Raw genomic sequence first — 14389 nt, forward strand, 5'->3', positions numbered from 1 at the left:
TTTTGCTCAAAGACGTATGGAGAGAAGAGAAAAGCTAAGAATGAGTAGGCAAAGGCGAGCACTTAGGGTTTGTTTGCAAGGAGTTGGGCGCAGATGTGAGTTGTGATCCACCCTTAATCATCTGTTAGTGTAAATTACTCTATTCTTACGCTGTTGATTTTTTTAATGATTTTGTTTTCATGATACATGGTCCGTGTGGTTTTGCTAGGCTCAATTCTCCCTGCATGAAAGATCATCGTTGCTTTAAGTTCTATCCCACGAAAATTTGTTTCCAGGACCTCATTTGATGAGAGTGGGTATCCAATTTACCGGCGTCGAGACCTTAGAGTAACGGTTACGAAGAATGATGTTCAACTGGATAATCGCAGTGTGGTCCCGTATAATCCAACCCTGATCATGAAGTATCACGCTCATATAAATATTGAGTATTGTAATAGGTCAAATTGCATCAAGTATTTGTTCAAGTACATAACCAAAGGTGTTGATAGGGTTACCGTCTCTCTACATGTTGGGGATGAAGAGTGTGTTGACGAGATCCAGGAATACTACGATTGTCGCTACTTATCCCCGTGTGAATCTATATGGAGGATATCTAAGTTTGATATTCACAGTAAATGGCCCCCGGTGCAACGTTTGACTTTTCACCTGCGTGGTAGGCAGAGGGTTTGTTTCAGAGATACTACTCACCTGGGTAGGGTGTTGTCAGCTAACAGAGAGAGAAATACAATGTTTATGGCATGGATGGAGGCTAATAAGAGATATCATGCAGGACGTTCTCTAACCTACACTAACTTTCCTACCATGTTCATTTATGACTCTGATAATTGTGTGTGGAATCCACGTAAGAAGGGAAGTCGGTTGGGAGATTGACATTTGTACCTCAGAGCACGCGTGAGCTATATTACACGAGGTTGTTGCTCAATGTTCAAGTTGGTTGTACCATCTTACCGCGAAGCATGCGGTGCACTAGGTTTGTTGGCTAATGATAGGGAATTTATTGATGCTATTGCTGAAATGGATTTGATTTGTTCTGAATCTTATGTTAGGAGAACGTTTGCGCGTCTGTTGTTGTGTTGTTCTCTTACTGATCCACGAAATGTTTGGGATCAGACATGGGAGATGCTGGCTGATAGCATTTTGTATGAGAGGCGATAGTTGCTAAACTCTCTCGGTAATGTTTTTTCTTATATAAAGAAGTTGTTGTATTATTTAACTGTAAATTACGTGATAGGTTTGAATTTGAAATTGTCACTATAAATTGTTGATGCTTTTGTTGTAATTTACACGTGCAGATTTGGTAGCAGCTCTGTTTGATTGAGATTGATAAAATTTTGTTAAATAATGGAAAATCACTTCAAGATTTCGAATGCATGCCACAAATTAATTCCCCTGATGTTCAGCCATTTGATAATATTTTATTAGCCAACGAATTATCTTATGATACTGCCGAAATGATTGCAAAACACGGTGAGTTGTTTCAGACTTTGAACGAGGAACAAATGTTTGCGTATCGGCAGATCTTGGATGCGGTTTATGCTGACAAAGGGCAGATGTTTTTTGTAGATGGGTTTGGTGGTACGGGTAAGACATATCTTTGGAGTGCACTATCTTTTAGATTGCGTTATGAGGGTAAGATTGTTCTCAATGTAGCTTCGAGTGGGATTGCCTCCTTACTTCTACCTGGTGGAAGGACTGCTCACTCTCAATTTGCGATACCGTTGGTTTTGGTCGAAGATTCGTCATGCAAAATTGATATGGATAGCAAAAAGGTTGAGTTGTTGCAAATGGCTAGCCTAATTATTTGGGATGAAGCGCTAATGATTAATAGATTAGCTTTTGAGGCTTTTGACCGTACGTTGAGGGACATAATGAACAAAGTTGTTGATGGTGTGTTTAATGTTCCTTTTGGTGGGAAAACTTGTTTTTGGTGGGAAAACTTGTTTTTGGTGTTTAATGTTCCTGTTGTTCCCAAAGGTGGTTATGCTGATATTGTTCATGCTATTATCAATTCATCACCATTGTGGCGTTGGTGTAGGGTTTTGAAGTTGACGAGAAACATGCATTTGCAGTTCCCATCTGATGGAGGTGAAAACGAAGTCTTGAGGGAGTTTGCTAGGTGGACTCTTGATATTGGTGACGGTAAGCTGGGTGTGTTGAATGATGGTGAGGCTTTAGTTGAAATTCCCCCTGATCTTCTTGTGGCCGGTTCTGGTAATCATTTGGCTGATATTGTTGAGGCAACTTACCCTGACATATTAAATGGTATGTGAGATTCAACTTTCTTTCAACAACGTGCTATCTTAGCACCTACGCTTGAAATTGTTGAAAGGGTTAATAACTTTGTGATGGATCTGATGCATAGGGAGGAGAAAGAATACTTAATTTGCGACACAGTTCTTAAGTGTGATGAAGATGTCAGTATTGATCGCCGTTGGATCACCACTAAGTTTTTAAACGATATCAAGTGTTCTGGGATGCCAAATCATAAGTTGCACCTGAAGATTGGTGTCCCTGTGATGTTGCTCAGAAACATTGATGTGTCGTCTGGGCTTTGTAATGGTACAAGGTTGACGACTGTCATGTTAGGGAAAAATGTCATTTCTACACGCGTTGTTAGTGGACCCCATAGTGGTGAGGTGGTTTATATCACTCGGATGAATTTGGTTCCTTCAGATGCCAATGTATCAATCACATTTCAAAGGCGTCAATTTCCTGTGTGTTTGTGTTTTGCAATGACCATAAAGAAATCTTAGGGACAAACATTGTCCAATGTTGGTCTATACTTGCCAAGGCATGTTTTTACACATGGTCAACTGTATGTTGCTGTGTCACATGTGAAAACCAGAAAAGGACTGGAGGTTTTGATAACCGATGATAGTGGTCAACCATCCAATTCAACCACCAATGTTGTTTATCATGAAGTCTTCCAGAAAATATAGCTATTGGGACCTGGATCTGTTTGTGTGGTTTGAGACCATCCAATAAATGTAGATATCGATTCGAAGTGTTTGTTTGCTATGTATTTTTAGGTGAAAGTCTTTGTTGCGGTGTTGGTTGATTAATTGTACTATATATGCTTTTAGTTTGGATTTTTCCTTTCTTTTGTTGCGTCTGTTGATAGGGCCAAACCGCAAGTGCACGGCCTATCGAAGTAATAGTAGTAAGTAAGAGTATCGTTCCGCTGGGGAGTTGTTCAACTTAATTAACTTTTAGTGAATGATTAGTGGAGAAAAATGTTAGAAAAAGGGAGTTTTATTGCTGAAGGTAAAAACAATAATAATAAAGGGCCTCGGGATCATTGGTTCATCATAATGACAAATCCTTCACTAGACAAGACCTAAACATCTAATTTCATGGTTTACACACTAATTTCTAAAGACCGGTTTCCCTTAGCCCCTCACCTTTCCGATGAAAGTCCGGTGAGAGTTTACTTCTAGCAACTAAGCCTATTTCGCTGACATGATTACTAGAAGATGCATAGAGGATTGAAACTACTCTTTGTCTCAATAATTGCAAAGACTATTTCACTGTTTTGCAATTATTGTCTAGATTCACTTGTTCCAACATCAAGACTCCGCTCTCGCTTTATGAATTGATGTTTGGGATGATGGATTAACGATTATCAAACCCTCCGCTTTCGCTTCCACAGTTTGATAATTGTTAATCCACGTTAAGACGGTGAATCTAGATTAGAAATTAGGGATACATAGAAATTAGGGTTTAGGCTTGTTTTGTTTAGGATTGAGTCATTAGACTCCCCAATAATCCCAAGACGAAGAAGTCTACTCACTCATGTTCATCGTAGACATGGGGGAAGAAGAGAGATAAACAGTAAAATAAATTGCAAAGAAAGTAAAAAGGAAGTAAAGACTTTTTATTGAAATAATACTTGAAATAAACAAAGTAAAAGGTGAATGTTTATGGTGGAGAGCTACTCTATTTATAGCTTTACAATCGACTTAGAAACTAAGCAACTAAAAGGGTAAAACAGTAAAGCTGCACCAGGGTAACTTGGGCCCGAAGAAAAAGCAGCAAAAGAGACTTCTGGAGGTGGCACGGCCGTGCCACATGTTGGCACTGGCCGTGCCAAGCTTCTGACTTGGTGGGAACATATTTTTGTTCCATATCTTCGTATTTTCGCACTGTATTTGCTCTAGTCCTCTTTCTTTTGCTCCAAGACACCTTCCACCATATATTCGTTCCTAAAATAAAATAAAAAGTAATTTAAAGTAAAATATTCTAAAAGGAAATAAAATGCAATAAAATCAAATCAAATCTTATTTAAAACTAAACTAAATAAAGCATTAAAATATACTAATCTATGACTCATCATCTGTGTCCTTTATCACCCTTTATGGAGAGGGATGATATTGTAATCCGTAAGCTGGTCAATGGGCCGAACATTATGTGTTCTTAAGGTTGTATGTACCTCATTTCATTTGTGATCAAGTTATCATGCATTGAAGGTAGTGTAGGAGACCACCCAATGGTTTACTCCAAATTCCATTATTATCATCACAATTGTTTTGTATGAGAACTAACAAACAATTTGGCAATTGCAACCTATATATCGGAATCAGACACTCCTTATCCATGGTTATTAAAGCATACAAATAGAGGGAGAGTAATATTTATAGGGATCAAATTACCTAGGCTGGTTTATATTAGCAAGACTTAGTTAGACAGATTCAGTCACTAAGAAACATATTAAAGAGTGTGTTGCACATCCATTGGTGTGTCATCAAAGTAACATGTATTGATCAAAATTGGAAAAACCTTCTCAGTGACATGGTACACGATAAAAAGGTAAGGTGATAATAGTTAAAATTATTTGAATAATCTCACGGTTCTATAAAATTTCGCTTTCCTCTCCCAGCCAAGTTAACTTACGCTTTGTATGACCAGCTGCGACGGATCGTCGCTCCCCCCTCCCGAAAAGTTTGATGTATCACTTGGCTTTAGTTGTCGCTCCTTATCAAGTTTGTACGGGTTTTGCACAAAGCGTCGTCCTTCCTCCCATGCTGATTGCAGAGATGCGATGTCTGTCTGCTTCATTGTCTTTCATGTCCACCGCAATTTCTTGAGGTCTATAGAACTCTTTTTAACTCCTGCCTATTGAATATCAAATAGGTTACCATCTCATAGAACCTGCAAATTTACCCATGGTTATTTCATTCGTAAATTGTGCAAGTTTTTCCAAGCATTGAAGTAAATTACACTTAATGATTAAATATCTTGAAATAATCATAAAGTTGTTCATTTTGTATCTTAACTGGATAGAGTTACACCTTGAGGTATCTATCGTCTCATGTCTTTGAATTGTCTATATCCAAATGAATGGTAGGGATTTTTGCGAATCTTTTTGATACTTTCTCAATGTCAGTGAATAGCCAAAGATGAACATATTGTATACCACATCTCATAATCTTTCAAATAGAACTGGTTTGTCATTTGAGTAGATGCACTTTCATATATTCTAGGCCAGTCTAAACTAAAATAAATCGGATTTTCCTCCTCTCTGCAGTGTATTTAAATATCTGTAAATCTTTTTGTTCATTGGATGGTGCATTAAAATTTGTTTGATGTTTTAACGATTGCATCCAAATCAGAGATAAATTACATTTGATTATTGTTGCTGATGCGGGCTAGATCAATTAATTAAGGTCTAAAGAAACTAATGTTTCATTTTTGTTATTTAATGATTCAAGGAGTGGGTTATTGATCTTCAACTAATGAGTTTTTTATTCTAAACAGTTTTTGCATTAACTACCTAATTTCTGTTTTCAATCGTGGTGTCCTATACAGGGATAATTATTGAGTATTTATACAAAGCTTTGTAAGTCAACAACGGAATTGGAGTCGAAGAAGAAAAATAACAGGAGCAATTACAGCAAGCATCAAGGGATTACCATTCAATTATTGAAAGTAAAAGTTATGAAGTTAAGCTTACAGTGGTTTTATTCTTTGGATTGTTGCTGAGTATTGAGAATCTGCTGTGTGCCCACATCGATACTGTTTTCCAGCGGATGGAATCAAAGATATTTTTGATGGATGAATAATATAAGAAATTTTCCCCTTTTTTTTGGTTTGTATGGGTCGAGCTGATGGATTGGATTTACATGCAAGAATATGTTGAAAAGAGTTTGTAAGAGAAAACAAAACCACCTACCTAGCTTTGTCAATAGAAATGAAATGCAGATGATATAAAATCTCCGGTTTTGGTTTCTAATTTTGACTTAGTCAAGATAGAGGAAAACATGATTAGAGAGGTTGATAGGTGCTTTACTTTTGTTGCCATAGCAATCAGGATAATAATCAAAGAAGCATGTTGCCTTACCTCTTCACGCCTTATCTATAATCTACTGTGGAAATCATGGCACTAGATTCAATGAGATCTTGGCACAAGTCTGGTTTTGGATCTTTATTCCAATAGTTGTTTATATTTTGTCTCATAGTCTTTGGATCAATTATTAGTATTTTTTTTGGGTACTTTTCTAATTTGGGATACTCTCTTCAATGATACACGGTTAAATTGTTGAATTATAATTGGGTTAAGTATTTTTGATCTCTATAAAATGTGAAACTTTTGAGTTTAATTTTTATTTAATTTAATTTTAATAGCTTTTTTTAGTCTATATAAAAATAATTTACATCAGTATTAGTCCCTCTTAAAATAAACTCTCTAGACTATTTAAATTCTTAAATTTGTCAAGGATTTTTTTAAGACAGATTTAGAAAATTACAAATATTTCGTATTCTAAAGGTTAATTTTTTTAAATGAATGAGTTAAATATAAAGATTTTTTAAAAGATAAAAGTTTAAAATAGAAGTGTCAATAATCTCGGTGTAGGAATAGAACTTTGTGATAAAAAAAATTGCGAGATAAACTCTTAGTAATGTTCTTAACATAATTTTAAAAAAATGTTCGAAATATTAAAAGTTTAGGCGTGATTAAATAAATTTTGAGTTAAAATCGATTAATATTGGGTGCATAATTTTTTTATGGGATCTAAAAGCACTGTTAAAATTTTGTTAGGATTAAATTTAAAAGGTCGCAATTTTACAGGGACCAACAAATATAATATGAATTTGTATTTGCAGTGTTTGTAAATAGGAATACTCCGTCCACTATTCCTCATAGTCATGTGAGGGCATAGTGTTAAGCATGTGATATAGAGCAATTGTTTAATATGGTTCTCTCTCCTATATAAGTACATTTTTCGTCTCAATGTTATTTCATGCTTTCCTTTATAGCTACCATTACATTATTACTGTTTTTTTTTAGTTGAACAACTCCAGTTTGATTGCAGCCAAGCAACATGTGGCCAATTCCAGTAACATTGGGAGAGGTTTTCAAGGGAATGACAAGGAAGGGATGTTTTAAGACCGTGTATGTCAAAGATGTTGTAAGTGGATCTTTGCCTTTCAATTTTTATATACGTGAACGATATTGTTGAGTAATTGGAAACTAACTATTTTTTTTCAATGTAAATTTTTGTGTTTTTAAAGTCATATGGTGAGATACACCCTCTATTTATTCATAGTTTTGGTGAGATTCAAGAGTTTTACAATCTACAATACAAGCATCATGAGGTTGAATTTATATATTACGGGGATGGAAAGTTTTTGATGAAGGTTGATGTTGAGCATGAAATGGATAGGAGATTTTTTCCAGAGTACCATAGTGTTTCGATTCCGGATCATGATCTGCTGACATTTCGTGTTGTTGTGTCTGGTCTCAATACCGGAAATCCTCGATTGACATTGGTAATCCCTTTGATTTTTTAATTTAATTTTTTATTTTAATCGCTCAAATATAAACTCTAACCCTTTTTTTTTGTTTCATCCAGAAAATCCAACCTTGGTATGGGGAATTTATATCTAAATATGAAACATAATTCTTGGTGTTGGTTGGACCAAGTGATGAGCCTTATAGATTACCCATAAGATAGTCTGAGTCATGCATTGGAGAAATTGAATTAACACTACGTTGGAGAAAGTTTTGTGTTGGCAACAGATTTGTTGATGGAGATGTTCTTCAGTTCACATTTAGGAACATTAAAAATAGTGGTTGGGTTGATGTTCAAAAGGTTGAGTGATAATTTTTTTTTCTAGGTTGTGTATTTGCCCTACCTCTATGTAATTTCTTATTTGTATCGTTTGTAATGTGTTATATTCACTACTTTGCTCTCTACCGGGCAATCTTATATAGAGCATTTGGATCTTCCTTGATGTGTGTGCATTCTATTCATATCCTTCTATGTATAAGAATACTGTTTGCAATGGAAGTGACTAAGTTGCCCCTCATCCATAGGGTCGCACCTCTTTAAGCATTAGTGTTATATCGTCTTTTTGGGTGATTTTGTTTAAAAATATTAATCTTTGATACATGTTTAGTTTAAATTTGATTTTGTGGTTTGGCTTCCACATGATTTAGTATGATGAGGGTCTCACAAGTATATTTTCGTTTCACTCACAAATATATCCATAAGCTAATTTTTACGATCGTATGTTAGATTGTTGTAACGCCCACACTAAACGTATCTAGAAAGTTTAACATGTGCATTATCTTTAGTACTGGATACATTAAAATTTACAACATAAATTCTTCGAATGAATATTTTATGCAACAATGTGCGTTCATGCGATCAACAATACACTACTATTAGTCCAAAACATAGAAAATACATCCTTGAAATCCAAACATCCTGCAGCGGGTACGAACGAACACTTGCTGATTATCCATCCGGCTACGACTTGCTAACTCTTACTGAACCAACTTGTTGATCTGAAACAAAAAAGGATTGGGATGAGACATAATGTCTCCATGAGTTCTACCTAATCTTAGGCTATAGGTAACCTCGGGGAAACCTATGGTCACCACGTGTCTACAATACAATCTACCGGTTGATTATTCGTGTGTGGGTCATGCTTACCTAGACGGTTGTGCATACTAGATCCGTCATAGGGTTCTTCTTAACTTAGCTCATAAGTCTTGTACTCTACATGTCACGGCGGTCAAGGGAACCTAGGACCGCTTTGTCGAGATACGCTAAACGCATCAAGACCTAAACATAACTCATTCATGACATGTTCCTAAACTGGACGATCGGGGAGTTACTAAGACCGTCGGCAGTATATCATCATAACTTGTTCTATTGCATAAACTTGTTCTTGTCTTGAAACATATCGTAATCATATTCATAAACATGTTCATTCATTATGTTGGAGGTTAGCGTTGAACAAACAATATTATCTTGGTTCATTTTACGGATTAATCCCGAGTGGAGTAACCCCGGAAGTTAATCCCTTACTTGACCGATGAAAACCAAGCTAAGGTACATTGGACTCCCTCAGTGACGTGCGGGCCTACCTTGCGGTGCGTATCCCGTTCCCCTGGCGAGTACCTCTCATATCCCCCTTGGCGTGGATAACGGAAAGACACGACACCTACATCTTACTTTATGGTCTTGACCATATATGATAACTTGTCTTAGTACTTGCTTACTTAATATTTCTTGTTCATAGTGGAGAAACTATGCCTACCAATTCACAACTTAACTTTCTTAGAGTTCTTGCTAACTTTCTAGGTTCTCGACGATCTATGTCGAGGCTCTATGCTTTCCCCATTCTTAGTTTATCGTTACCCGAATAAACATACTTAAACTCTCTTGTACCATTCTTGATGTATATGTTAATATTGGCCATGATTTTCATTTTAAGAATCGTTTGATTTTATGTGCATTGCTTAGATGTTGTTTAGGAGTTACAGAATTGGAAATCATCGTAAGAAAAGCCTCGGACTGCACTACCGCCCCATAACAAGCCAACAAACCAATGAGAAGTTGGCAAGGGCAGAGCCAACTCGTTATAAGCTAACTATTGGCGAGTTTCTTCGGGTCAGTAGTGCAGTTTATGCATTTTTGACCTAAACCACATCCAATTCAATCCTGCAATGCATCATATACATCCAACAACCTATATAAACATCATAAAACATCTTGCATGGATATTTTAACATATAAACAACAAGATTGGCATTTGGGTACTAAAATCTCATCATGCTAAACTTGGCCTAGAATCATGTTCTCTTACAAGAATCACACAACCCAAAGGTGGTAAACTAATCTAAGAACTCACCTTATCATGATTTCTTCAATTGCTTCTAGTTTCACTTCATCTTGGTTCAAGACCATACCCTAGCTCTTGGTGCTCTTGCTCAATATGTTCCAATGCAAAACCATTCCATTTCTTGTTGCTTTCTTGCTTGTTAAATCACCATGATCCATGCTTGATCATCAATTACATAAAACTTGGAATGAATGATGGATTAGAGAGGGAAAGGGGCATCTTTATAGAGAGAATGAGGAGAGAATTCCAATTCTCAAAACCTAGAGAGAGAAGCAACTCAAAGTTATGAAGACTTTGGCTCTAAACACCCTTAAATACTCCTTGCGTGAAAATACTAAAATGCCCTTAATTTTAATCGTTCTCATTTCGACACTGATACTTTAACCCGTACTTATCTGACACTGCATAGTAGTATCTTCCGTCTTACTATAACCTTCTTGGACATTCTCCTCCTGATACATCGTCTGTTAAATTCTCGGACTTGACGAGCGGGATATTACAATTGTATACAAATTAACGATAGATTAGGTTAAATTGTTTAATAAATTTGATTTTTTTTATTTTTCCTACGAATATGATTACATTGTAGAAAATGAGTTAAAAAGAAAAAAACAAAAGAATGGATTAAATCCTGAAAAAAAATGATTAATGACACAAGACAAAAAGAGGAGCAATATCGTTGTTGATGGTTGTTTGGCCCAGCGGCAATTTGTCATTCACTGGCCATCCTATAATTATTACCATGTCTTTGGATCACATTTCCCATCTCTCGCACTATATCGCTCCCTTTCGTTCTCTTTGTTTCCTTTAAGTTGGTGATCTTATGATGTGGTCAAACTTCACGATGAATGTGGATAATATAGTTAGACTCATATTTTGCAACAAATTTGATATAGGTTTTAATCCAACTAAAATAACATAGATATTAGTAAATACTAATTGAAACAACGATGACATAAAGTGCTAATCGAACTGCACAAGTTAAACTATTTAGGTTTATTAGGAAGGTTTAATTTAAAGGTTGATGAATGTAGCTTCAAGACTGCAATTTGACAGGCAGTGGACTTCAACTTGGCTTCTGATTTTTTTTCCAACTCAGCTTGAGACGTGAAAAGAACACCAGCAACACACTTTGAAGCAAACAAACTGTCTTCAATTCCAAGCATGAAAATATCATCTTATTTAGTTGCAAGAACTAATGTAGGCAGTTGCAGGTTTACTTCATGTCTCTGTCAAGACAAATGGTAACGATCCACGCCAAGCCTAACAGTGGTAAGATGCAAACTATGATAATTCCTACGTTATCATACCCCACTTCTTCTATTTTGATGAAGCTAATGAGGAAGAAAATGAAGATAAACACTGTAAGGAAAATTAAAAAACACTAACCCATTTTTTTTTTGTGAATGAAATATTTATGAATGGTGTGAGGATTGCCTGGAGAGGATGATCTCTTTATAGAGGGTATGATTCGCACTGTTTGCTAAAGTTGTTGTTGATGCACATGATAATGTTACCATCGATTACAATTCAATGTACAGTGAATGGTCTAGGGTAAGCAGCTTTAGTTTTTCTCTGGCAGGGTCTTTCAATGCAGCTTTTGCTGCTTTTACCTTTAATAGCTGTTGGCCACTTAGAGGAAACTTAGTGAGGAAAATATCCATTTTAGGAGGTATATTGCTTGGTGCCAATAGTAGAGAAATCCCCATGATTGTGGTAGACAATTATTGGTGAACTTGTAACGCCAAATGTGTGTGTAGTGTCCATGTCTTTTGGTGTGTAGTCCTTTGTTGGTTGTAATATTATATTTTGTAGGCATAATGAAATTAATTTTGAAAAATAAAAGTATTTGTTTATTAATTTTTTTGTGTTAAAATTATTCTCAACGTTGTTCATGATTGATCAGGTGATGAAGTTCAGTTTGAAGAATAATAATCGATGCACGAATATTCTGTTGATAATTTTTAGGTGTATATGTTTTACGATTTGTGTGTGTGGTGCTTGCGTTGTCGAGTGTGTGGTCTGATGTGTGTATTACTTTTTGTCTCCGTGTGTCATGGAGAATGTGGACGACGTGTATTCAGATGTTGGTCGTTTTCCACCCGTGCGTCGCACGGCATTACACTAGTTTAATTTATATCAAGATGTAATGACTTTCAACTTAAAGAATTTACAATGAATTTTATATCCAAAGTTCATTCCTTTTTCTACATATTTAGTTATTCTATGAACTTGCATTTTTCTTGTGATCTATTCATGGATGTTCATGGAACAACATCATGATACCATTTGGCATATTGTATTTGTTATGACATTAGGTCATACATTGTTTTGTTAGCACTTTTTGGTTTATTTTTAGCTGAATCCATGTGATTTGACATGAGTTTGAAGCTACAAAGAATAGATTTCTTTATCCAAGGAAAGAAGAAATCATGCCACGGTTTATGACCATCGGAGCACGATTTTGGGCAAGTTTGAAAGGATTTTGATTCGCGAAAAATTGTACCACGATTTAATGCGACTGGGCTACGATTGGGGGAGCGTTTGGCCTGGACTTTGGTTTTAATGAACAAATGGTACCACAATACAATCGGAGCACGATTTGGCATGACAAGAAAAATCTCTATAAAATCCATATTGTTTTCTGAAGGAAAGGTTCGGATTTTTAGAGTATTACTGAGCATAGAAAGCACCATGAAGCTGAAGAACAGTGTTGGATCTCAAACCAACTCATAGTTGGACTGAGCATAGAAAGCACCATGGAGCTGAAGAACAGTGTTGGATCTCAAACCAACTCATAGTTGGTCCTGATTATATATGTTCAATCATTTTCTATGTTGTAATTTGCCTAGTATGAGTAGCTAAAATTTAGATTGATTAAGCCAATGATGAATCCGTTATAATCTGTGATCTTGTGATTTGCCTGGAATTCTCTTTTATATCAATGGAAACCTAATTTTTATTCAGAATTGTTTGAGTTTAATGCTTTTCATATAATTGTTGCATGACTATTAACCCTAGCATCGTAGTTATATGAATTGATTTGGGATATTAAATGACTACTAACCCTAACTTTTAAACCTGAGCTAATAATTCTGATTAACTTTACATATGAAATTAGAGATAGGAAGTTGCGAGTTATGACTACATGATTAACGAACTAGAACTTTGCTTCTGAAATTATGCAATCGACTTAAGAGATTAAGAGGTTATAATTTAGGAAAGGGTTTTGAGTCAAGAGATTGATCAAAACTATTAAGTTAATCCGTCGTAAAGCTAGTTTAACATCGAGAGAAAAGAGAAGGTAAACCATTCACAGTGCGCAACAGAGGATTCAAAGGCTTGATCATATGTTTTAATCTAATTATCAATCCATTTCATTCACTGTTGTTATAAGTTTATTGAAGCTTAATCAACTGCCTAGGGCAACCCCCAAATTTAATACATCCTTTTGATAATGAAATTGCTAAGTGGAAATTAACAACGGTCCTCGTGGATACGATCTTTAGTATTGCTTCGATAATTTTGGTACACTTGCCAAAATCCTATCAATTTGATTGACTATAATTTCCTCCATTTGATTTGATCATCTTTGATGACACATTTGGTCTTCCGAAAAAATGTCGTCTTTCTGACTTTTGTCGTCTGTGCTTGGTACTTTGACAATGAGTGTGGTCTTTCTGACAACTTTAGTTTGAAATTATTTGTATTTATACCAATGAACAAATTATTTGTTGTAAAGAGACATTGAAGCTTCGGGATGAGACAAGTGTTCGTATAAAGAGTCGTTGTGGACTTGTACGATGTTGCAGTGAGAACACACTTCAAGCAGGTACAATTGTACGAAAGATGCACCTCATATATTCAAATAGATATTCATATTATATTGTTGCTTCAAATCGTGTGTCTTCAATGTTCAATGTTGTCTTGTCTCAAAAGCTTCAAGAATAATTGACATTTAAGTATCTTATGGTCCGTGCTTAAGATTAATGATCAAATGATTCAATAATGGACTTTGACAGATGAATATAGTGGACGTTCACAAATGAATGTTGACGTAGATGGGTGATGATGATTATAGTTTGTTGATAAGTTGTAGATGAGGTTGATCTTCAAACTAACCTTATATTCATGGATGAGTTTGTTGGTGGATCCTTTGGGCTTGATCCAAATGAGGTATTTTGAACTATTTATCAAATGGTCTTCTTGAGTGTTGATCCAGATGGAGTATTTTTTAACCTTGATCTAGACGGCTAGT

General features: G+C 35.7%; 1 pseudogene; it reads left to right on the forward strand.

Moving 5' to 3' along the window:
- Nucleotides 1-396: 396 nt before the first annotated feature.
- LOC146946803 (uncharacterized) lies at nucleotides 397-2939 on the forward strand (annotated as a pseudogene).
- Nucleotides 2940-14389: the final 11450 nt, after the last annotated feature.

The sequence above is a fragment of the Medicago sativa genome, chromosome 2 (genome assembly GCF_051527215.1).
Source record: "Medicago sativa cultivar Bolivia chromosome 2, Bolivia_mono, whole genome shotgun sequence".
NCBI lineage: Eukaryota > Viridiplantae > Streptophyta > Magnoliopsida > Fabales > Fabaceae > Medicago > Medicago sativa.